Here is a 24,734-nt window from a genome sequence, read left to right as displayed (position 1 = left end):
GAAGAAACAAATTGCTTATTTGCAAAATTTATATAACAGAAACTAAGAAAAACTTTTCGGTCTTTTAAAAAAAAATGCGGTGGTGAATAAATATCACCAAAAGAAAGTTCTATCTGTCTCAAAAAAATGATAAAAATGTCATATGAGCACAGTGCTACATGGCCTAGCAATTGTCATTCAAATTGTGACAGCATTGAAAGCTGAAAATTGTCCTGGGCAGGAAAGGAGTGAAAGCGCCCAGTATTGAAATGTTTAAGGTGGGACTCCATGTAAAAAAATAAAGTAAATTCTTGAGGTTTCCCTTAAAATCCAAACCAGGCTTTTTACCTGAGCATGCTGTCTGGCAGGTCAGGAAAAGGGAGATGAACATGAGCCCCTCATCTTGAACCATACCAGGCCACATGTATTCAACATAGGTAACTTGCCTGGAAAGATCCCCCCTGACAAAACACCTTGTCCACATGTTGATGAGCACAAGGGCCTCTGACGCACAACTCTTGCCCAGTGGTTGTGGGGGCCTATGCAGGGTGCTTATTGGGAACTAGAAGCCCCCTTTAACAATAAGGGGGGCCCTAGACACTGACTCCCCCATGTGAATGGGTAAGGGGTACAACGTAACAAAAAGTAGACAGTAAATAAGCATGCTATAACTTTTTTTTACAAGTCCTTTAGTTAAAAAAAAAAAAAAGAAAAAGTCCCACAAAGTCATCCATCATCAATCACATTGTACAGCAATGCAAATCTGAATCAGGCATGGTGAATGATGCTTGGAACCTGGTGACAGAAAAAATGCTGTATAGCTGAAATAATCCACTCTTATAGGGTTTCCCTTAAAATGTATTCCAGACCTAAAGGATCTTGTATAAATAACGAGGGGAGGGTCACACTGATTTTGGATGACTTATGGTTGTTAGAACATTGGGCAGCTGCAAGTTTCATAACAACCAGTTGACACATTTAGGAGCAGTAATAATACTGCTGATAAATATTTCACTTCCACTGCCACTGGAGATTCAATTTGACTGAACGCCAATTTAGTTTGTCCGTTTGCCAAACCTCTGAACAAAAAATGTGATTTCAACCAGCAGCTCATCTCTAGATGTCAATTTGCCAATACAGAGCATAGAGACAATGGGGTTGATTTACTAAAACTGGAGAGTGCAAAGTCTGGTACAGCAGTGCATGGTAGCCAATCGACTTCTAACTTCAACTTGTTCAATTAAGCTTTGACAAAAAACCTATAAGCTGGTTTCCATACAGAGCTGCACCATTTAGTAAATCAACATCAATGTGTCTGCAAAGGGCATCCCCAGATCACTTTCTACTTGCCTGACCTGTGCTCCCTTGCAGTTCCATGCTCATTCAAAGCTGTCGAATCACTCTAGCAATTTAGGTTAAAGACAGAAATTTCATTGCATACATTTGCAAATACATGTAAAGCCACACTACTGTATTAAGGCACCTCTGTAAAGTGTAGACCATAAATCAAAATGATCTGTGCTCCCAGCTAGGGGACATACATATCATTGATTAATGGAGAGCAAGACTAACTGGAAGCAGCTATTGCTGTGCCTTTTATACATGCATACTGTATTTCCCCTCTCTTAAAAGTGTGGCACAGCTCAAAGCAGCTGAAGACCCCCAGTATGTTTCTGCACCAAATCAAACAAAGCAAAAAACCCAATCAGAGCAATTTAAAATTAGCAAAAAGAGAAAATCTGGCTTGAAATATTGTTATGTATGTATGCTTTCCTCATTATACTAATAACTGAACACAGTATAAAGACTTTTAATAAAATATAAAACCTTAATTCTAAAAATTAAAATGCCCTTTAGCGTGTTAAAATTACGAATGATATGTGAAGCATACTAATGGCGAGCTCTTCTTTTTATGGTCTTTGAAATGTGCTTTGAATTAGAGGCATCCATCCATTTTCTCGTTCTCATGAAAAAAATATGAAAGATGCCTATTCATCCAGAAACAAAAATACATGAATCATATGTTTTTCGTGTTTTTAGAGTTCTTATCTAAAATGCATTTTAAAATACTTCTGAATCATTAATACTCATAAGCAACATCATTAAGACATTATTTAGTCGCAGGCATACTTTTATCAATGGGTTTCAGCATATTTTAGCCTTAAGAAAGGATACAGAATTTAACAAAACCTTAAATATAATGTTGTTCAATTCATAAAAAGGACACATATGTATAATTATATACTAACATTTATTCACCTTAAATTGTTCTCTGGGCACCACTACCGTTCACTCCTCCAGCTAATCATCGTGTTAGTTAAAAAAAAATCTAAAAGCTCAAAATGCTATGTTCATGAGAGGGTGCCCACTGAAGGGATATTTAGCTTAACCACATCCATTTTACAATAATCAACTTCCATTTTGTTTTTTTATCCTGTACTCTATTTTACAGACAGCTGCATGTACTGTTCATTATTCTTCTTATCTTTCCTTACTTTCCATTCCTTGTAAAGCACGTGATTTCCCAGAAATGATGCGTTTGTTTGGTTTCACTTTTATCATAAAATGTTTCTGTATTTGTTTGGACAATTTGTATGACACGGTCAAGGGGCGGTAGTTTCTGAAAGCCCCCTTTAAATATTCCAACCAAAGAATAAAGATTAGATTTGCTCGGCGAGACTTTGTCAGTTTTTATCATTGTCTCAGTGGGCTAATCTCACAGGCCTGTGGGGATTGTAAGGTACACCTTATGGAGACTTATCGAGGGTCTAAAAATATCCCTAGACAATCTACATTTGCCAACAGATGGCGGCTCGTCCGGAATTGATCACAATACGTCCGGTGATCTAGATTTATATCTATTTTTCTCTTACCGTGATTTATTTAGAGATCGATTCCTTTTAAGGGACCTGTAATTAGTTTTTTAGACCTCTATAGATAAGCCCTGGGTGGGCTTCAAGAAACTACTCTGAGAAGCAGTAAGATAAGCCCTGGGTGGGCTTCAAGGAAAATTGCTCTGAGAGGCAATAAAAAACCCTGGGTGGGTTTTAAGGACTTTAAGGAGAAGTCCATAGAAAAAGGCTGCAGCGACTGTTTCGGGTAAACAGTAAATAACTTCGGGAGAGGTTGAGTTATACAGTACTGTAATTATAAGAAAAAGTCTGATAAGGTGTGCCGGACAAAACCTGATCTCTTTGCTTTATCTTCCTGTTGTGTAGCTAGCTGTCATAAGATGATTTGTAATCTGTGTAATGTTTGTCTGTGTGGAATTTGTCGGGTGTCGTAAGGTAAGATGACACCTTTTCCACTGCACCGTTTATTTTTTAATGATTTATATATGAATGCTTTGACTCTAAAGTTTAAGATATAACCTGTATCGTATTGTAATCGGCAGAATGATTCTGGCATTGTTTCAGTGAATAAAAATATTTTCTTTTCCTTGCAGTAATCAGACGTTCAGTGTCATTTTAGAGAAAGAACTAAAACGAGAATTAAAATATTGGGTGGTCTGACAGAACTAAGTCTTATACCGGAATTATTGTTTTAAGGTTTATTGGTGTTTAGTTTCTGCTGATTTATCTGTATAAAGTTGAATAAGAATTTTAGAGTTTATAAGGAACCCTGGATTGGTAAGTATCCAGGTTAATTTCTTCTTATGTACTAACAAATGTCTCAAAAGTGTCCTGATTGTATGAAGGTTTAATTTATATAACAAATTTGTGTTTTAAGAAGGGTTGACAGTGAAGGGAGTAATGTCACTTATTCGAAGAGCAGGGGAGACTTAAAGTCTGTCCCAGGTCTTTGAAGTATTGTGACATTAAGGGACGTTTTTACCAATTAAAATATGGGTAGAGCGTTAATAACACTTTATTAAGGTAATACATACATTGGTGAGGCTAACTTTTAATTAAAACATGCTATTTGAATAATTCTTTTTGCTACTGACATTTTTTGCGAAGGGGAAGTCAGGTGCAAAATTTGGACATTTGGCTTTTTGCCAACAGGGTTCAAGTGCTAATATTTCAATAATATTAGTGGGGAATAGATAGTGGGGAATTGTTTGCAGCATTAGTGCTACCGCAAATGAAGGCACTGTTTGAACCTGTTGGCACTCTGCCAAAAATTTGAAATGTAAATAATAATTGTTTGGTTATAAACATAGGAAAAAGCAATAACATACAGAGACTTAGTATCTACAAGAATTTAGAATGTTCAGAAAGAAAAATAAATTTAGAATGTTCAGAAAGAAAAATAAAGATGAAAATAAAAATGCATGCTGTGGAGATCCCCCGGCTGGACCGAGGCTCCCTATAGCATCCTAGCCCAAATATTGTCCACGATGGGTTTAGCAGAGTCATAGGATGGTAAATTTAAGGGTTAAATCAACCTTCTCTATGCTTGTACTGTGTGCCCTGCCTCCTCCCCCTTACATTCCAGAACCAGATAAGGACCTCATCACATGAAGACACACAGCAACATTTTTTTTTTAACAGCTTGCAAGCAAAAGTCAGCAGAATCTGTGTTAGAATGCTGGAAAAGATTTATAGACGTTTGGACACAAGAGGCAGGATTTGTTCAGTATAACATGCACAGTCTCATAAAACAGACATACCTCAGCAACCTTGGCCCTAAACATGCACTTACAGTAAGACAGCAAATATCAGATTGGGCTACAGGCACTGTAACTAATTTTTGCAAGAAGCTGACAGAGAAGGATGCTGCAGCATGTTTTGACATTCCTAAACAAACACCAGTGCAGACACATGATCAAAATGATTTCTCAGGAAATCAAAGGGGAAACTTTTATACAAAGAGGGAGGGGGCAAGGACAAAGAGGGAGTTGCACACAGAGAAAAAGAGGATTTCTTAAAGAAAGGAATCTTAAGGGAAATTGTCTCGCCCTACAATACTCCCATTAACCTGGTAAAGAAGGCAAATGGTGACTTTAGGTTTGTACAAGACCTAAGGGCCATCAATAGCCTAGTGGTACCGATTGCCCCAATAGTGCCTGATGTGCCATCAATACTTACCACCATACCATACGATGCAGAGTATTTTACTGTGATTGATTTGAAGAATTTTCTTTTTCTCCATCCCCGTAGACGAGGAGGCACAGCCACTCTTTGTTTTTACTGTGTCGATTGACCAACACAGTCGTCAGTTTATCTGGTGTAGAATGCCGCAGAGTTATACAGACTCACCTGTGGTCTATTCTATAGTACTCCAAGCCACCCTCAGGCCTTGGACTGCCCCTTATGGTTCTGTACTGTTGCAGTATGTTTATGATCTTTTGATTTGTAGTTCTTCAGAGGAGGACTGCCGAGCTGATAGCCTATTCTTATTGAAATGATTACATGTATGTGGTCACAAAGTGTCTAAGAAAAAGTTACAATGGTGTAAACAGGAAGTTGAGTACCTAGGGTTTGTGCTGTCTCCGGGAGTTAGGTAAGTCAGTCAATAAAAGAGCTGTCGCTCTTGTGGGTTTGCCCCGCCCACTTACCAAGAAAGACATGCTTACCTTTCTTGGAATGATTGGTTGCTGCCACCAATGAATACCTGACTGTTCTTTCTATGACAATATATTGAAACAAGCAACCCTCTCTGAAATGTCTGATACTGTAAAATGGTCTGATGAAATGTTAAATGTTTTTGCCATGTTGAAATGTGCAATGGTTACCAGCCTAAGCGTCAGCCTCCCTGAAATATGGCAAAATGTATAACTTGTTTGCCAGGGAAAATTGCAGAACCATGGCGGGAGTACTGGCCCAGGAACATGGTGGGAGACTGTGACCTGTAGCTTTTTTTTCTCTCAAAGATGGTCCTGGTGCAGGTTTAGGGCATGCCCGCGTGTCTCAGTATTTTAGCATCCTGTGCGATGGTGGTTGAGATGACCACTTCTTTCACTCTGGGACACAACACCACACTTCACACCACCCACAATGTGTCAATCCTGTTGAAAAATGTACATACACAGCACATGTCTGCTCAGAGGTTGAGCAGATATGAGGTGATTTTGATGTCCAATCCAAAATTGCACATCAAATATGCTTCTCCCACTGCAGGCCCAGCACCAATTTTAAACGCCCTTTTAGGATTAAAAGGAGAACAGGATAAGGTTGTGCCACAACATGACTGCATTAACCTCATTCACCAAGACACATCACCCAGGTCTGATTTATCTTCCACAGCACTATAAGACACACAGAATGTTTTTGTGGATGGTTCTTGCTCCAGGCCAAATGATTACACATACCATGCAGGGTATGCAATTGTGCAGCTTCCAGATGTTATACTTGAGGCCAAGCCTATCCCATGTCAATCAGCACAGGCTGCTGAATTAATTGAACTCACTAGAGCATGTCAGCTCTTTGAAGGTCATGATGTAAACATTTACACTGACTCGAAGTATGGGTACGGCGTGGTACACGACTTCGGTGTGATATGAAGTAGGCGTGGCTTTGTGGCAGCAGATGGAAAGAACATTTCACATTCTTCTTTGGTAATGTTACTGCTAAAAAGCTATCCAGCTACCTAAAACACTGGCTATAGTACATTGCAGAGCACATACAGGCCAACAGACAGAGATAGCCAGGGAAAACGCTCTGGCTGACCTTGCTGCTAAACAAGCTGCTATCTCACAGACAACAGACATCCAAATGGCTATGCTGATACCTGACCTATCCCCATTTGAACAGTCACTCGCAGATCTCCAGGATTATGCATCAAATTATGAGTTAAGGGACTGGGATAGAAAAGGGGTGTGCAGAAAGATCCAAAAAAACTGGACTTCTCTGCAAAGAGGGGAAAACATGTATACCAGCGGCAAGTGCATCACTCTTCATCTCACAGTACCACAGAATAGGCCACGCAGGTATACAGGTCATGGCTGCTCTTCTGAGTAGAGATTTTTATATTCTCAGGATGGGTTGAACTTTTCGTGACCACAAAAGAAGATGCACAAACAGTAGTGAGGATCCTCACTCAGAAAATCATTCCTCGATGGGGATGCCCACTTCAAATAAACTCAGACAGTGGTCCAGCTTTCATGGCCAGGGTCTGCCAGGACTTGGTAAAAATTCTCAAGATAGAATGGAAGTTCCACATTCCCTACCACCCTCAAAGCTCAGGGATAGTAGAAAGAATGAACAGAACAATAAAAGACAAGATAAGAAAGGCCACAGGAGGAACCTTTGCCAACTGGAAAAAGGCCCTCCCAGCAGTCCTGGCAGAAATAAGAATGACCCCTTCCAAAACAACAGGGTAGTCACCTTTTGAAGTTTTGATGGGTAGACCTTTCCCCACCCCATGGGCAAGAGCACCTTTAATGGTAGAAAAGGGAAATTTAGACTTAATACAGGAAGAATATGTAAGAAAACTGGTTGAAATATTGGATACAGTCGAAAGAAATGTTGCTCACACCTCTCCTTTTTCTTCACAGGAAGCTACTCACACCTGCAAGGTGGGAGACACCGTGGTGGGCCAACAGCTGAACAGAAATAAAAAGCAAGAGTATCCCTTTGGTCCTCCAAAAGCACAGTGGTTGCAGTGACCAGAACAGCCATCCTAGTGGAAAACTGCCAGTCCTGGATCCATGCCAGCTGAGTAAAAAAAGGTTGCCCAAAGCCCCAGGAGCAGGAAGGAGACCCTGGATAAAGGAGGCCCTCAAGCAGAAGTCCAAGCAAATGAAGGAGGAGTTCCTAGGAAAGCAGGTCTGGCCAGAGAAGATGACCTCGCTTATTTTACCACGAACTTCTGGCAAGGCATTTTGCCTCCTGATCCTGATCTCTCTGATAGTGTTCCTGCCCACCTGGATCATCACTAACTGTACCTACCACCCTGAAGATTTGGGTGCAATTAAAAGTATCTGTGGGAACACACACACACACACAAATTACAGTGACACAAGCTAGAACAAAGAGAGAGATTGGAGATTGGAGTTTTACTGACAACATGCTTTTGCTATAATTTAAGTATGCTTATGCTCTAAAAACAGGGTATGAAGCAGGGGCGTAACTAGCAATCACAGGGCCCCATAGCAAAATTTTGTATGGGCCCCCCCCCACAAAATAAAAAAAAAACTATGCCATTGAACAACAGATTACCACACCCATGTGGCTCAGTTCCCAGGCAACAGCTTATATTAATTTCGAACAACAAAGTATGCAGTATACTGTATGCAGTACAGCTGGGCGATTTTCTTCAAAAAAAAAAAAAATCTGCGATTTAAAAAAAAAAAAAAAAAACTCGATTCACGGTTCGAATCAAGTTTTTTTTTTTTGCATGGACACCATGCCAGTCCTGAGGAGCTGCGGGTAGGAGTTTTTAGGCAAGGCCGCGGCTTCGGCCAAGTCCGCAGCGTCCGGCCTCGTGGGCTAAGCCGAAGCCGTGGCCTTGCCTAAAAACTCCTGCCTGCAGCTCCTCAGGACCGGCGCAGTGTCAGCGCCAGTCCTGGTGAAAAAAAAAATCTAAAAAATCGATTTGCTGAAAATTTGAATCGATTTGACCTCTCAACTCGATTCAAGATTCAAATCGATTTTTTCCCTAGCCTTAGTATGCAGCCCCTGAAAGATACACATGTATACCCCCATCAGTACAGACACCCCCTACCTCAGTGCAGACCCCCCAGCAGTACAGACACCCCTCAGTACAGACACTCCCATTAGTACAGACACCCCCTCTAGTGCAGACCCCCCAGCATTACACACCCCCCTCAGTGCAGACCCCAGCAGTACAGACATCCCCCCAGTGCAGACCACCCCCTCAGTACAGACACCTCCCAGTGCAGACCCCCCAGCATTACAGACCCCCCAGCATTACAGACCCCCCTCAGTGCAGACACCCCCAGCAATGCAGACCCCCTCTCAGTGCAGACCCCCCTCAGTAGTACAGACCCCCCCAGCAGTGCAGACACCCCCCTTAGTACAGACCCCACTCAGTGCAGACCCCCCATCAGTACAGACACCCCCCAGTGCAGACACCCCATCAGTACAGACACCCCCTAGCATTACAGACCCCCCTCAGTGCAGACACCCCCCACCTCAGTGCAGACCCCCCAGCAGTACAGACACCATCCACCTCAGTGCAGACCCCCCAGCAGTACAGACACCCCCCACCTCAGTGCAGACCCCCCCAGCAGTACAGACACCCCCCACCTCAGTGCAGACCCCCCCAGAAGTACAGACACCCAACTCAGGGCAGACACCCCCAACCTCAGTGCAGACCCCCCCAGCAGTACAGACACCCCCCAGTACAGACACCCCCCCTCAGTGCAGGACCCCCCCAGCTGTACAGACACCCCCCTCAGTGCAGGACCCCCACTAGTGCAGACCACCCCCTCAGTACAGACACCCCCCCAGCATTGCAGACACCCCCCTCAGTGCAGAACTCCCCAGCAGTACAGATGCGCCCCCCTTACATACCTCAGAACAGCACTGACAGTCTTCAGATACACAGCGGTGTGTGTCCCTCGGCTTGAGCGCAGGCTCCTCCTCCTCTGTGGATGTAAACAGAGAGGAGGGGAGGCAGCTTCAGTCCGCACCACTGAGGGTTAGTGGTACGGCTGCCGCTAACAAGGGTGTCACCTCTCTGGCGGGTGTCACCCGGTGCGGGCCACACCCGCCTAGCAACGGCACTCATCGGGCCCCAACTCTGCTGCGGGCCCCATATCGACCATGTGTGTCGCTATGGCGGTAGTTCCGCCACTGGTATGAAGAATGTTGGATATGTAGCAAATTACATCCTAGCACTGCCTGAATTCCCCTTTTGGCTGTACCTTTAAATATTTCCTCCTTCCTCAAAGAGACTCCTCCTGTTTTCTTAACTAACATATCCACTCTGTACATAAATAACACTGTTACCTTTCCAATAGCAGGTAAAAGTCATTCCCCCGATTGGTGTTTTAATTTAGGGAATGAGATACAGACTAACCCCTCCATTTGTAGCAGGTCAATATTTAACATCTCCCTGTGCCAACCGAGAGGCCAGTATACACCCCAGATACCCCCTCAAACACCACGACAAAAGGGAATTGTTCTATAAACAAGATATGGCCTGGGCATGGTTTCCTTCTTGGACAGGATGGGGTATAGACATGATGAAAAGGTTGAACAATTATTCAAATATATTGGATGAGATAATGGAGAGAAATTCAGATGACATTGCTATGTTAAACATAGAATCTAGAGCAATTAGAAAACAGTTAGAACTACATGGGTTAGCTATAGAAAGCATGAGTGCAGCTCTCACAGGTTTATGTGAAATGACTGAGGACTACGAATGCTGTACTTGGATCTCTAACACAAGTGCTAAGGTGCCTGACTACTATGATATTATTGCACAACACCGAAAAGAAGTAGGCCAGCTCCAGCAGAAAGCTAGAGACATGGCTAAAACATGGAGTCCATTTGACAATGCAGGATTTGGGCTTGGAGGTATATTTTTATGGTTAAAAGACATTGTCCTTGTCATTGTTATGATATTTATTCTTGCTCTGATTCTTTACCTCTGCTTTAAATGTTGTATTTGCATAATTGCACGCATTCAATCTCCTGATGATAAGGTTCTATCCTACATGACATACATGAAGAATCATCAGGCAATCTATGCCACAATCCCAAAGAAGTACTAGAACACTAGATAGAATGTAGAGATCATCTTATATGATCTAAGAGGGGATTGAAGGCATATTTAGCTTAACCACATCCATTTTACAATAATCAACTTCCATTTTGTTTTTTATCCTGTACTCTATTTTACAGACAGCTGCATGTACTGTTTATTCTTCTTCTTATCTTTCCTTACTTTCCATTCCTTGTAAAGCACGTAATTTCCCAGAAATGATGCGTTTATTTGGTTTCACTTTTGTCATAAAATGTTTCTGTATTTGATTGGATAATTTGTATGACACGGTCAAGGGGCGGTAGTTTCTGAAAGCCCCTATAAATATATTCACACCAAAGAATAAAGATTAGATTTGCTCGGCGAGACTTTGTCAGTTTTTATCATTGTCTCAATGGGCTAATCTCACAGGCCTGTGGGGATTGTAAGGTACACCTTATGCAGACTTATGGAGGGTCTAAAAATATCCCTAGACAATCTACATTTGCCAGCACCCACATAACTATCTTTCTGACATAGACAATTTCCATTTGATGTCTAGGAGCAAGGTCCTCTCAAGCCCCAGGACTGTGAGAGGTGGGGACCTGTTAACACAGACAAAAAATATAGGGCTGGGTCACTGGTCTTCATACCTGGAAAGAGGGCCAGGAAGGAACATGTGACGTGAGTAAAAAGGGTTTTTAGTTATTTTGTTATGGTAAAGCTGCCAAAATTGTTGGAGGTGAGTGTGATGGAAGAATGGGATTTGGGTTTTAAGTTCACGTGGAGATGGGTTTTTAAAAGTATCTTTTCGATTTTTGTTACCTATTCATGATTATGAATAGTGATACCTTTTTGGTTGTAACTGGTCCAGCAGAAAAGCAATACAGTATCATCAAAATAAAACCAGGGTCATAGTAACATTATAATAGGTGCCACAGCTGCTACTGGGGCACATATTTTGTTACAATTCAAGAATGCCTGCTGCTCTCTATCACTGCATAAAACTGCTTTCTTGCTTACAAACGTACAGTGGAACTATACTTCATCTGAGCACCACCAACAAAAATGCTATTTCATTAATTTTTAATAGGGATGAGCCGAACACCCCCCGGTTCGGTTCGCACCAGAACCCGCGAACGGACCGAAAGTTCGCACGAACGTTAGAACCCCATTGACGTCTATGGGACTCGAACGCTCGAAATCAAAAGTGCTCATTTTAAAGGCTAATTTGCATGGTATTGTCCTAAAAAGGGTTTGGGGACCCGGGTCCTACCCCAGGGGACATGTATCAATGCAAAAAAAACTTTTAAAAACGGCCGTTTTTTCGGGAGCAGTGATTTTAATGATGCTTAAAGTAAAAAAAAAAAAGTGAAATATTCCTTTAAATATCGTACCTGGGGGGTGTCTATAGTATGCCTGTAAAGTGACGCGTGTTTCCCATGTTTAGAACAGTCCCTGCACCAAATGTCATTTTTAAAGGAAAAAATCTCATTTAAAACTGCTTGCGGGTTTAATGTCATGTCGGGTCATGGCAATATGGATGAAAATCAGTGAGACAAACGGCATGGGTACCCCCCAGTCCATTACCAGGCCCTTTGGGTCTTGTATGGATATTAAGGGGAACCCCGCACCCAAATTAAAATAAGGAAAGGTGTGGGGCCACCAGGCCCTATATACTCTGAACAGCAGTATACAGGCGGTGCAAACAAGACAGGGACTGTAGGTTTGTTGTTAAGTAGAATCTGTTTGTAATTTTGAACATTTTTAACGTGTTTAGCTCCAGCCAAAAAATCTTTTCTAAGCTTTTTGGAAAACATAGGGAAGGGTTATCACCCCTGTGACATTTGTTTTGCTGTCTTTCCTCCTCTTCAGAAGATTTCACCTCACTTTTTTGTCCCAATGAAAAATGTTTTTTGAAAATTTGGGTTTTTTTGTGGAACAAGGATTGGAAAGCATCAGTGGAAAGGAGAAATTGTTTTCCCATATTAACTCTTACAGGAGAGAATTTCCCTTCCTAGGGGTAGATTTCATCTCACTTCCTGTTGTCTCCTTCCGTTTGCAAGTAGGAGTCGTTTGTAAGTTAGATGTTTGAAAGTAGGGTCCTGCCCTATATACTCAGCAGAAATTTGGGCCTTAGGTGTTGCTGTGGCCACAACACTGTAAGCCCTCACAGGGCCCTGCTGTGAAATATTAGATCAAGAATTGTAATTACATGCCCCTGTTGAACAGGAGCTGAAAAATTAGGCCTTAGGCACTGGTGCTGGTGCCACAACACTGCAACCCCTCACAGACACTCTAGTTGGAACGCAGGAACGAGCCCTGCTGCAAATTATTGCTTCAAAAATTGTAATTACACGCCCCTGTTAGACAGGGGCAGAAAAATTGGGCCTTAGGCACTGGTGCTGGTCCACAACACTGCAACCCCTCACAGACACTCTAGTTGGAACGCAGGAACGAGACCTGCTGCAAAGTATTGCATCAAAAATTGTAATTACACGCCCCTGTTAGACAGGGGCAGAAAAATTGGGCCTTAGGCACTGGTGCTGGTGCCACAACACTGCAACCCCTCACAGACACTCTAGTTGGAACGCAGGAACGAGCCCTGCTGCAAAGTATTGCATCAAAAATTGTAATTACACGCCCCTGTTAGACAGGGGCAGAAAAATTGGGCCTTAGGCACTGGTGCTGGTGCCACAACACTGCAACCCCTCACAGACACTCTAGTTGGAATGCAGGAACGAGCCCTGCTGCAAAGTATTACATCAAAAATTGTAATTACACGCCCCTGTTAAACAGGGGCTGAAAAATTGTGCCTTAGGCACTGGTGGTGGCGCCCAGAACCAAAAATGTTCTTACAAGCTATCAGCGTGATGATTGAGGAGGAAGAGGATAATTACTCAGGGATAGTCACTCAGCATCAGCATAGGCAGTCTTTGAAGGGATCTGAGATTTCAAAAAAAATTATTCGGTTACATCAGCATCAGGTGCTTGGTAGCTGGTGGTGATCCAAGACTCATTCATTTTTATGAAGGTCAGCCGATCGACCGATCGACCCTGTGATCGGTTACCACGCCTCCAGCAGCACTGAATGTGCGTTCCGAAAGAACGCTGGATGCAGGACAGGCCAGTAGCTCAATTGCATACTGTGCAAGCTCTGGCCAGTGATCCATCCTCAAGACCCAGTAACCCAGAGGATTTTCGGTGGGAAAGGTGTCCAAGTCTGATCTTGCCCCTAGGTATTCCTGCACCATGTAAAACAGACGCTGGCGATGGTTGCTGGAACCGATCATACCTTGGGGCTGCGGACCAAAAAATTGTCTGAACGCATCGGTCAGACGGCCACCTTCTCCACCGCTCCTTCTTTGACTGACCGAAGCCTCAGCAACACGTTGTCCAGAAACAGGAGTTTGTAACCTCCCAGTCTCTGGGAACGCGTTGCACAGACCTTTCTGCAAGGCCTCCCGAAGATGTTTCATCCTCTGCTCCCTCTGCGATGGCAAGATAAGGTCCGCAACCTTACCCTTGTAACGTGGATCAAGGAGGGTTGCCAGCCAGTATTGGTCCTTCTCCTTGATACCACGAATACGAGGATCCTTACGCAGGCTTTGCAGGATCAGGGAGGCCATGCAGCGTAGGTTTGCTGAGGCATTCGGTCCGGAGTCCTCTGGGTCACTAAGAACGACATGGTCCGCAGCCACCTCCTCCCAGCCACGTACAAGTCCATGTGTTTCTTGGGACTGATCCCTTAAAGACTGCTGCTGATGCTGAGTGCCAGGCTCCACCTCCATACTGACACAATCTTCCTCCTCCTCCTCTTCCTCCTCGTCCTCTTCCTGTGTGATCGGCGGGCACGCAGGAACACTGTCTGGATAAAGGGGGCCTTGAGAGCTAAGGAAGTCCTCCTCTTCCTGCCTCTGTTCTGCCTCAAGTGCCCTGTCCATTATTCCACGCAGCGTGTGCTCCAACAGGTGGACAAGGGGGACAGTGTCACTGATGCATGCACTGTCACTGCTCACCATCCTCGTGGCCTCCTCGAATGGTGACAGGACAGTGCATGCATCCCTGATCATGGCCCACTGGCGTGGGGAAAAAAACCAAGCTCCCCTGACCCTGTCCTGGTGCCATAGTCGCACAGGTACTCATTGATGGCCCTCTGCTGCGTGTGCAGCCGCTGCAGCATGGCCAACGTTGAGTTCCACCTGGTGGGCATGTCACAGATTAGGCGGTTCTTGGGCAGGTTAAACTCCTTTTGGAGGTCCGTCAGCCGAGCACTGGCATTATATGACCGGCGGAAATGCACACAGACTTTCCTGGCCTGCCTCAGGACATCCTGTAAGCCCGGGTACCTGCCCAAGAACCGCTGCACCACCAAGTTAAGGACGTGAGCCAAACAGGGCACATGGGTCATTTGTCCCTGTCGGAGGGCAGAGAGGAGGTTGGTGCCATTGTCGCAAACCACCATTCCTGCCTTAAGTTGGCGTGGCGTCAACCACCTCTGAACCTGCCCCTGCAGAGCTGACAGAACCTCTGCCCCAGTGTGGCTCCTGTCCCCCAAGCACACCAGCTCAAGCACCGCATGGCATCTTTTGGCCTGCGTACTTGCGTAGCCCCTTGAACGCCTACGGAGCACCGCTGGTTCCGAGGAAGAGGCCATGGAGGAAGAAGAAGAGGAGGGGGTGGAGGAGAGAGGTGTGTCACAATCAGCATTTTGGAGGCGTGGTGGCGGAACAACCTCCAACACTACTGCACCTTGTCCTGCATCCTTCCCAGCTGCCAGCAGAGTCACCCAATGCGCCGTGAAACTTAGGTAACGTCCCTGTCCATGCCTGCTGGACCATGAGTCAGCGGTAATATGCACCTTACCGCTGACCGCCCTGTCCAGCGAGGCATGGACATTGCCTTCCACATGCCGGTAGAGAGCCGGAATCGCCTTCCGTGAGAAAAAGTGGCGTTTGGGTACCTGCCACTGAGGAACCGCACATTCCACAAACTCACGGAAGGGGGCAGAGTCTACCAACTGAAAAGGCAGCAGTTGAAGTGCTAGCAATTTTGCCAAGCTAGCATTCAACCGCTGGGCATGTGGATGGCTGGGAGCAAACTTCTTTCGGCGGTGCAGCAGCTGGGGCAGGGAAATTTGCCTGGTACAATCTGACGTCGGTGTACCAAAAGCAGATTGCCCACAAGTACTTGGCTGTGACACACCTAATTCTACACCTTCATTCCTCTCACTGCAGGTCTCAGAGAGGACTGAAGGTCTAGTGGGGTTGGAAATCTCAGCTGATGAGGAGCAAGGAGAGATCCTCTTTGTTCTTTGGTGTGGGTCTTTTAGATACGCTTGCCAACGAACTGCATGGCAGGTCAACATATGTCTGGTCAAGCATGTGGTACCCAAGCGGGAGATATTTTGGCCACGCGAGATATGCTTGAGACATATGTTGCAAATAGCAGCGGTGCGATCTGATGCACTCGTCTCAAAAAAGGCCCACACCAAAGAACTTTTTGAATAACGCGCAGAGACTGCAGCGCCCTGCACATGTGGAGCTTTGGGGTGTGATGCAGTCAATGTGCTGCCCTTAGGCTGGCCCCTGGAGGGCATCCTGCCTCGTTGGTGATGTGCTGCCGCCTCCTCCTCCTCCTCCTCCTCCTCCTCCTCCTCTCTCCTATCAGGCACCCACGTTGAGTCAGTGACCTCATCATCCCCTCCCTCCTCATCACTGGAGCAAACCTGGCAGTATGCTGCAGCAGGGGGAGCATGACTGCCAGATTGCTGTCCTTCTTGGGCACCCCCTCTGTCCGCGCTCATGTTACTGCCTTCATCGAGCTCAGTATCGTCATCAGAGCCTTCCAAACGCTGGGCATCCTCCTGGAGCATGTACCCAACACTGTGGTCAAACAGTTCGAGGGAATCCTCATGAGAACATGGTGGAGCTAGGGAAGGAGTCACTGATGACATTGAGCTGAGGGAAGAGGCCGCTGCTTTGCCAGACAAAGCACCCTGGGCATGGGTGAGAGAGGATGAGGAGGATGAGGACGGCTTGGTCATCCACTCGACCAAGTCTTCCGCATGTTGCGGCTCAACATGGCCAGCTGCCGAAAAAAAGGCCAAGCGTGTCCCATGGCCACGTGCTGATGAGGATGCACCGTCTCCACGACCAGCACTAGACACAGAGCCTGCTTGCCCTCTCTTATTGGCTTGTGACTGTCTGCCTCTCCTTCTTGGCCTTCCAGACATACTAATGGCCTGTAGCTGCACTAAGCTGGGATAGAACACCTGTAATTTTCTTCAAGTAGCTTTATATACTGTAACCAGACAAGCCTGCCTGTCAGTAGGAAGATAACAGGAACGGATCTAGCTGAACACTGTGAGCAGGACGCACTGTACTAAATGTAAATAGTCTAGCTGCCTGACCGTGGTACTAATAGGATCAAATAGAACACCTGTAATTTTCTTCAGGTAGCTTTATATACTGTAACCAGACAAGCCTGCCTGTCAGTAGGAAGATAACAGGAACGGATCTAGCTGTACACTGTGAGCAGGACGCACTGTACTAAATGTAAATAGTCTAGCTGCCTGACCGTGGTACTAATAGGATCAAATAGAACACCTGTAATTTTCTTCAGGTAGCTTTATATACTGTAACCAGACAAGCCTGCCTGTCAGTAGGAAGATAACAGGAACGGATCTAGCTGAACACTGTGAGCAGGACGCACTGTACTAAATGTAAATAGTCTAGCTGCCTGACCGTGGTACTAATAGGATCAAATAGAACACCTGTAATTTTCTTCAGGTAGCTTTATATACTGTAACCAGACAAGCCTGCCGGTCAGTAGGAATTTAACAGGAACGGATCTAGCTGAACACTGTGAGCAGGACGCACTGCACTAAATGTAAATAGCAGGAACGGATCTAGCTGAACACTGTGAGCAGGACGCACTGCACTAAATGTAAATAGTCTAGAAGATAACAGGAACGGATCTAGCTGAACACTGTGAGCAGGACGCACTGCACTAAATATAAATAGTCTAGAAGATAACAGGAACGGATCTAGCTGAACACTGTGAGCAGGACGCACTGCACTAAATGTAAATAGCAGGAACGGATCTAGCTGAACACTGTGAGCAGGACGCACTGCACTAAATGTAAATAGTCTAGAAGATAACAGGAACGGATCTAGCTGAACACTGTGAGCAGGACGCACTGCACTAAATGTAAATAGCAGGAACGGCTCTAGCTGAACACTGTGCGCAGGACGCACTGCACTAAATGTAAATAGCAGGAACGGATCTAGCTGAACACTGTGAGCAGGACGCACTGCACTAAATGTAAATAGCAGGAACGGATCTAGCTGAACACTGTGAGCAGGACGCACTGCACTAAATGTAAATAGCAGGAACGGATCTAGCTGAACACTGTGAGCAGGACGCACTGCACTAAATGTAAATAGCAGGAACGGATCTAGCTGAACACTGTGAGCAGGACGCACTGCACTAAATGTAAATTGCAGGAACGGATCTAGCTGAACACTGTGAGCAGGACGCACTGCACTAAATGTAAATAGTCTAGAAGATAACAGGAACGGATCTAGCTGAACACTGTGAGCAGGACGCACTGCACTAAATGTAAATAGCAGGAACGGATCTAGCTGAACACTGTGAGCAGGACGCACTGCACTAAATGTAAATAGCAGGAACGGATCTAGCTGAACACTGTGAGCAGGACGCACTGCACTAAATGTAAATAGCAGGAACGGATCTAGCTGAACACTGTGAGCAGGACGCACTGCACTAAATGTAAATTGCAGGAACGGATCTAGCTGAACACTGTGAGCAGGACGCACTGCACTAAATGTAAATAGTCTAGAAGATAACAGGAACGGATCTAGCTGAACACTGTGAGCAGGACGCACTGCACTAAATGTAAATAGCAGGAACGGATCTAGCTGAACACTGTGAGCAGGACGCACTGCACCAAATGTAAATAGCAGGAACGGATCTAGCTGAACACTGTGAGCAGGACGCACTGCACTAAATGTAAATAGCAGGAACGGATCTAGCTGAACACTGTGAGCAGGACGCACTGCACTAAATGTAAATTGCAGGAACGGATCTAGCTGAACACTGTGAGCAGGACGCACTGCACTAAATGTAAATAGTCTAGAAGATAACAGGAACGGATCTAGCTGAACACTGTGAGCAGGACGCACTGCACTAAATGTAAATAGCAGGAACGGATCTAGCTGAACACTGTGAGCAGGACGCACTGCATTAAATGTAAATAGTCTAGATAGAAGATAACAGGAACGGATCTAGCTAAACTGAATACAGTGTATATATATATATGCAACACCTGGGATGCATATATATACACAATACACTGTAAGTGCAGCTAACTGACTGACTGTTCTGCCTAATCTATCTAACTCAAATCAAATGACACTGTCTCTCTCTCTCTCTATCTCTCAGCACACCGGAACACACACTACACAGGGCCGCCGTGCAGGCGGCCTTATATAGTGTGGGGTGTGTACTAAATCCCCTGAGCCATAATTGGCCAAAGCCACCCTGGCTTTGGCCAATTACAGCTCTCTCTACTGACGGCGCTGTGATTGGCCAAGCATGCGGGTCATAGTGCATGCTTGGCCAATCATCAGCCAGCAATGCACTGCGATGCCGCAGTGAATTATGGGCCGTGACGCGCCACACGAATTTAGCGCGAACGGCCCATAACGTTCGCAATTCGGCGAACGATCGAACAGCCGATGTTCGAGTCGAACATGGGTTCGACTCGAACACGAAGCTCATCCCTAATTTTTAATATTGAAAGCAAACTTCTCCATCCATCCATGTCTCTGTGTTTTATTTTGTTGGGAAATCACTTTGAAAAAGACTCCTAGCATTGCGGGCCATGGCCGTCTTGAGTAAGGGCAGATGTTTCATGTAACATTTACTTCCTGGAAACCCACCTGCCCTTAGCTTAGGCATGCAAGCGGGGGAGGGTGTGCTTAGCTGAGATGCCCCTCCTCCCCTGCTAAAGACTCCTATGATGTATGAAATCATTTGCCTAGGCATGGAAACCAGGAAGTAACTGAAGAAATTATAAATAAAAAAGTTTAAAACAAACAAATATGATATAGTTTCCTATCCATTTACTAATGCTAGCAGCATAAGGATTAAAAATATTCAATGTTCTTTGAGAGAGTATTCTGCTTTAAATGACTCAATTAGTCATTTGTGTGTATGATAAACATGATTGATAATGAGGTGCCCTGGGCTTTAGATTAAGACACAGACAAGAGCAGCTATTCACTTGAAAAGGAACAGTGTTCGACTAACAAAAGAACAGAGGCTCAAGGTTGTGACTTTCTGATATATACCAGTTAAATTAAATGAAATGAATGAAAAAAACTGAGCTATGCATGGCTATCTTTATTCTGGGAGCTCATGGGAAGTTTTTGATAGCATGATCATGCTATTAAAATCTCCTGCTATAATTTGCTAACAATTGATACACATTTAATAGCAATTGGCAGCATATGCTTGGAAGATTATGGAATTATTAGTGAATAGGGATGAGCTTCGTGTTCGAGTCGAACCCATGTTCGACTCGAACATCGGCTGTTCGATCGTTCGTTGAATTGCGAACGATATGGGCCGTTCGCGCCAAATTCGCGTGGCGCGTCACGGCCCATAATTCACTGCGGCATCGCAGTGCATTGCTTGCTGATGATTGGCCAAGCATGCACTATGACCCGCATGCTTGGCCAATCACAGCGCCGCCTTAACAGAGAGCCATAATTGGCCAAAGCCAAGGAGGCTTTGGCCAATTATGGCTCAGGGGATTTAGTACACGCCCCACACTATATAAGGCCGCCTGCACGGCGGCCCTGTGCAGTGTGTTCCGGTGTGCTTAGAGAGAGAGAGAGACAGTGTCATTTCATTTGAGTTAGCTAGATTAGGCAGGACAGTCAGTCAGTTAACTGCACTTAAAGTGTATTGTGTATATATATGCATCCCAGGTGTTGCATATATATATATATATACACTGTATTCAGTTTAGCTAGATCCGTTCCTGTTATCTTCTAGACTATTTACATTTAGTGCAGTGCGTCCTGCTCACAGTGTTCAGCTAGATCCGTTCCTGTTATATTCCTACTGACAGGCAGGCTTGTCTTGTTACAGTATTTTGAAGAAAATTACTGGTGTTCTTTTGATCCTATTAGTGCCACAGTCAGGCAGCTAGACTATTTACATTTAGTGCAGTGCGTCCTGCTCACAGTGTTCAGCTAGATCCGTTCCTGTTATCTTCTTACTGACAGGCAGGCTTGTCTTGTTACAGTATTTTAAAGAAAATTACTGGTGTTCTTTTGATCCTATTAGTACCACAGTCAGGCAGCGAGACTATTTACAGTTAGTGCAGTGCGTCCTGCCCACAGTGTTCTGCTAAACCTACAAGTAAGTGGGGTGCGTCCTGCTCACAGTGTTCAGCTAAACCTACAAGTTAGTGGGGTGCGTCCACCTCACAGTGTTCAGCTAAACCTACAAGCTAGTGGGGTGCGTCCTGCTCACAGTGTTCAGCTAGATCCATTTCTGTTATCTTCTTACTGACAGGCAGGCTTGTCTTGTTACAGTAAATACAGCTACCTGAAGAAAATTGCTGGTGTTCTTTTGATCCTATTAGTACCACAGTCAGGCAGCTAGACTATTTACAGTTAGTGCAGTGCGTCCTGCTCACAGTGTTCTGCTAAACCTACAAGTTAGTGGGGTGCGTGCTGCTCACAGTGTTCAGCAAAACCTGCAAGTTAGTGGGGTGCGTCCACCTCACAGTGTTCAGCTAAACCTACAAGCTAGTGGGGTGCGTCCTGCTCACAGTGTTCAGCTAGATCCGTTCCTGTTATCTTCTTACTGACAGGCAAGCTTGTCTTGTTACAGTATTTTAAAGAAAATTGCTGGTGTTCTTTTGATCCTATTAGTACCACAGTCAGGCAGCTAGACTATTTACAGTTAGTGCAGTGCGTCCTGCTCACAGTGTTCTGCTAAACCTACAAGTTAGTGGGGTGCGTCCTGCTCACAGTGTTCAGCTAAACCTACAAGTTAGTGGGGTGCGTCCACCTCACAGTGTTCAGCTAAACCTACAAGCTAGTGGGGTGCGTCCTGCTCACAGTGTTCAGCTAGATCCGTTCCTGTTATCTTCTTACTGACAGGCAGGCTTGTCTTGTTACAGTATTTTAAAGAAAATTGCTGGTGTTCTTTTGATCCTATTAGTACCACAGTCAGGCAGCTAGACTATTTACAGTTAGTGCAGTGCGTCCTGCTCACAGTGTTCTGCTAAACCTACAAGTTAGTGGGGTGCGTCCTGCTCACAGTGTTCAGCTAAACCTACAAGTTAGTGGAGTGCGTCCACCTCACAGTGTTCAGCTAAACCTACAAGCTAGTGGGGTGCGTCCTGCTCACAGTGTTCAGCTAGATCCGTTCCTGTTATCTTCTTACTGACAGGCAGGCTTGTCTTGTTACAGTATTTTAAAGAAAATTACTGATGTTCTTTTGATCCTATTAGTACCACAGTCAGGCAGCTAGACTATTTACAGTTAGTGCAGTGCGTCCTGCTCACAGTGTTCTGCTAAACCTACAAGTTAGTGGGGTGCGTCCTGCTCACAGTGTTCAGCTAAACCTACAAGTTAGTGGGGTGCGTCCACCTCACAGTGTTCAGCTAAACCTACAAGCTAGTGGGGTGCGTCCTGCTCACAGTGTTCAGCTAGATCCGTTTCTGTTATCTTCTTACTGACAGGCAGGCTTGTCTTGTTACAGTAAATACAGCTACCTGAAGAAAATTGCTGGTGTTCTTTTGATCCTATTCGTACCACAGTCAGGCAGCTAGACTATTTACAGTTAGTGCAGTGCGTCCTGCTCACAGTGTTCTGCTAAACCTACAAGTTAGTGGGGTGCGTCCTGCTCACAGTGTTCAGCTAAACCTACAAGTTAGTGGGGTGCGTCCACCTCACAGTGTTCAGCTAAACCTACAAGCTAGTGGGGTGCGTCCTGCTCACAGTGTTCAGCTAGATCCGTTCCTGTTATCTTCTTACTGACAGGCAGGCTTGTCTTGTTACAGTATTTTAAAGAAAATTGCTGGTGTTCTTTTGATCCTATTAGTACCACAGTCAGGCAGCTAGACTATTTACAGTTAGTGCAGTGCGTCTTGCTCACAGTGTTCTGCTAAACCTACAAGTTAGTGGGGTGCGTCCACCTCACAGTGTTCAGCTAATGCTACCTGTAGAAGGTTGGTGGTGTTCTCATACTACAGGCAGGCAGTTGATTTTGCTAGCTGCAGTATCAGTACATATATATATATATATATATATATATATATATATATATATCCCAGCTTAGTGCAGCTACAGGCCATTAGTATGTCTGGAAGGCCAAGAAGGAGAGGCAGACAGTCACAAGCCAATAAGAGAGGGCAAGCAGGCTCTGTGTCTAGTGCTGGTCGTGGAGACGGTGCATCCTCATCAGCACGTGGCCATGGGACACGCTTGGCCTTTTTTTCGGCAGCTGGCCATGTTGAGCCACAACATGCGGAAGACTTGGTCGAGTGGATGACCAAGCCGTCCTCATCCTCCTCATCCTCTCTCACCCATGCCCAGGGTACTTTGTCTGGCAAAGCAGCGGCCTCTTCCCTCGGCTCAATGTCATCAGTGACTCCTTCCCTAGCCCCACCATGTCCTCCTGAGGAGTCCCTTGAACTGTTTGACCACAGTGTTGGGTACATGCTCCAGGAGGATGCCCAGCGTTTGGAAGGCTCTGATGATGATACTGAGCTCGATGAAGGCAGTAACAGGAGCACGGACAGAGGGGGTGCCCAAGAAGGACAGCAATCTGGCAGTCATGCTCCCCCTGCTGCAGCATACTGCCAGGTTTGCTCCAGTGATGAGGAGGGAGGGGATGATGAGGTCACTGACTCAACGTGGGTGCCTGATAGGAGAGAGGAGGAGGAGGAGGAGGAGGAGGCGGCACATCACCAACGAGGCAGGATGCCCTCCAGGGGCCAGCCTAAGGGCAGCACATTGACTGCATCACACCCCAAAGCTCCACATGTGCAGGGCGCTGCAGTCTCTGCGCGTTATTCAAAAAGTTCTTTGGTGTGGGCCTTTTTTGAGACGAGTGCATCAGATCGCACCGCTGCTATTTGCAACATATGTCTCAAGCGTATCTCGCGTGGCCAAAACATCTCCCGCTTGGGTACCACATGCTTGACCAGACATATGTTGACCTGCCATGCAGTTCGTTGGCAAGCGTATCTAAAAGACCCACACCAAAGAACAAAGAGGACCTCTGCTTGCTCCTCATCAGCTGAGATTTCCAACCCCACTAGACCTTCAGTCCTCTCTGAGACCTGCACTGAGAGGAATGAAGGTGTAGAATTAGGTGTGTCACAGCCACGTACCTGTGGGCAATCTGATTTTGGTACACCGACGTCAGATTGTACCAGGCAAATTTCCCTGCCCCAGCTGCTGCACCGCCGAAAGAAGTTTGCTCCCAGCCATCCACATGCCCAGCGGTTGAATGCTAGCTTGGCAAAATTGCTAGCACTTCAACTGCTGCCTTTTCAGTTGGTAGACTCTGCCCCCTTCCGTGAGTTTGTGGAATGTGCGGTTTCTCAGTGGCAGGTACCCAAACGCCACTTTTTCTCACGGAAGGCGATTCCGGCTCTCTACCGGCATGTGGAAGGCAATGTCCATGCCTCGCTGGACAGGGCGGTCAGCGGTAAGGTGCATATTACCGCTGACTCATGGTCCAGCAGGCATGGACAGGGACGTTACCTAAGTTTCACGGCGCATTGGGTGACTCTGCTGGCAGCTGGGAAGGATGCAGGACAAGGTGCAGTAGTGTTGGAGGTTGTTCCGCCATCACGCCTCCAAAATGCTAATGATTGTGACACACCTCTCTCCTCCACCCCCTCCTCTTCTTCTTCCTCCATGGCCTCTTCCTCGGAACCAGCGGTGCTCCGTAGTCGTTCAAGGGGCTACGCAAGTACGCAGGCCAAAAGATGCCATGCGGTGCTTGAGCTGGTGTGCTTGGGGGACAGGAGCCACACTGGGGCAGAGGTTCTGTCAGCTCTGCAGGGGCAGGTTCAGAGGTGGTTGACGCCACGCCAACTT

This window comes from Aquarana catesbeiana, linkage group LG05 (genome assembly GCF_042186555.1).
Source record: "Aquarana catesbeiana isolate 2022-GZ linkage group LG05, ASM4218655v1, whole genome shotgun sequence".
NCBI classification, from domain to species: Eukaryota; Metazoa; Chordata; class Amphibia; order Anura; family Ranidae; genus Aquarana; species Aquarana catesbeiana.
The sequence above is the reverse complement of the archived record's forward strand: the minus strand, read 5'-3'. Positions refer to the sequence as shown.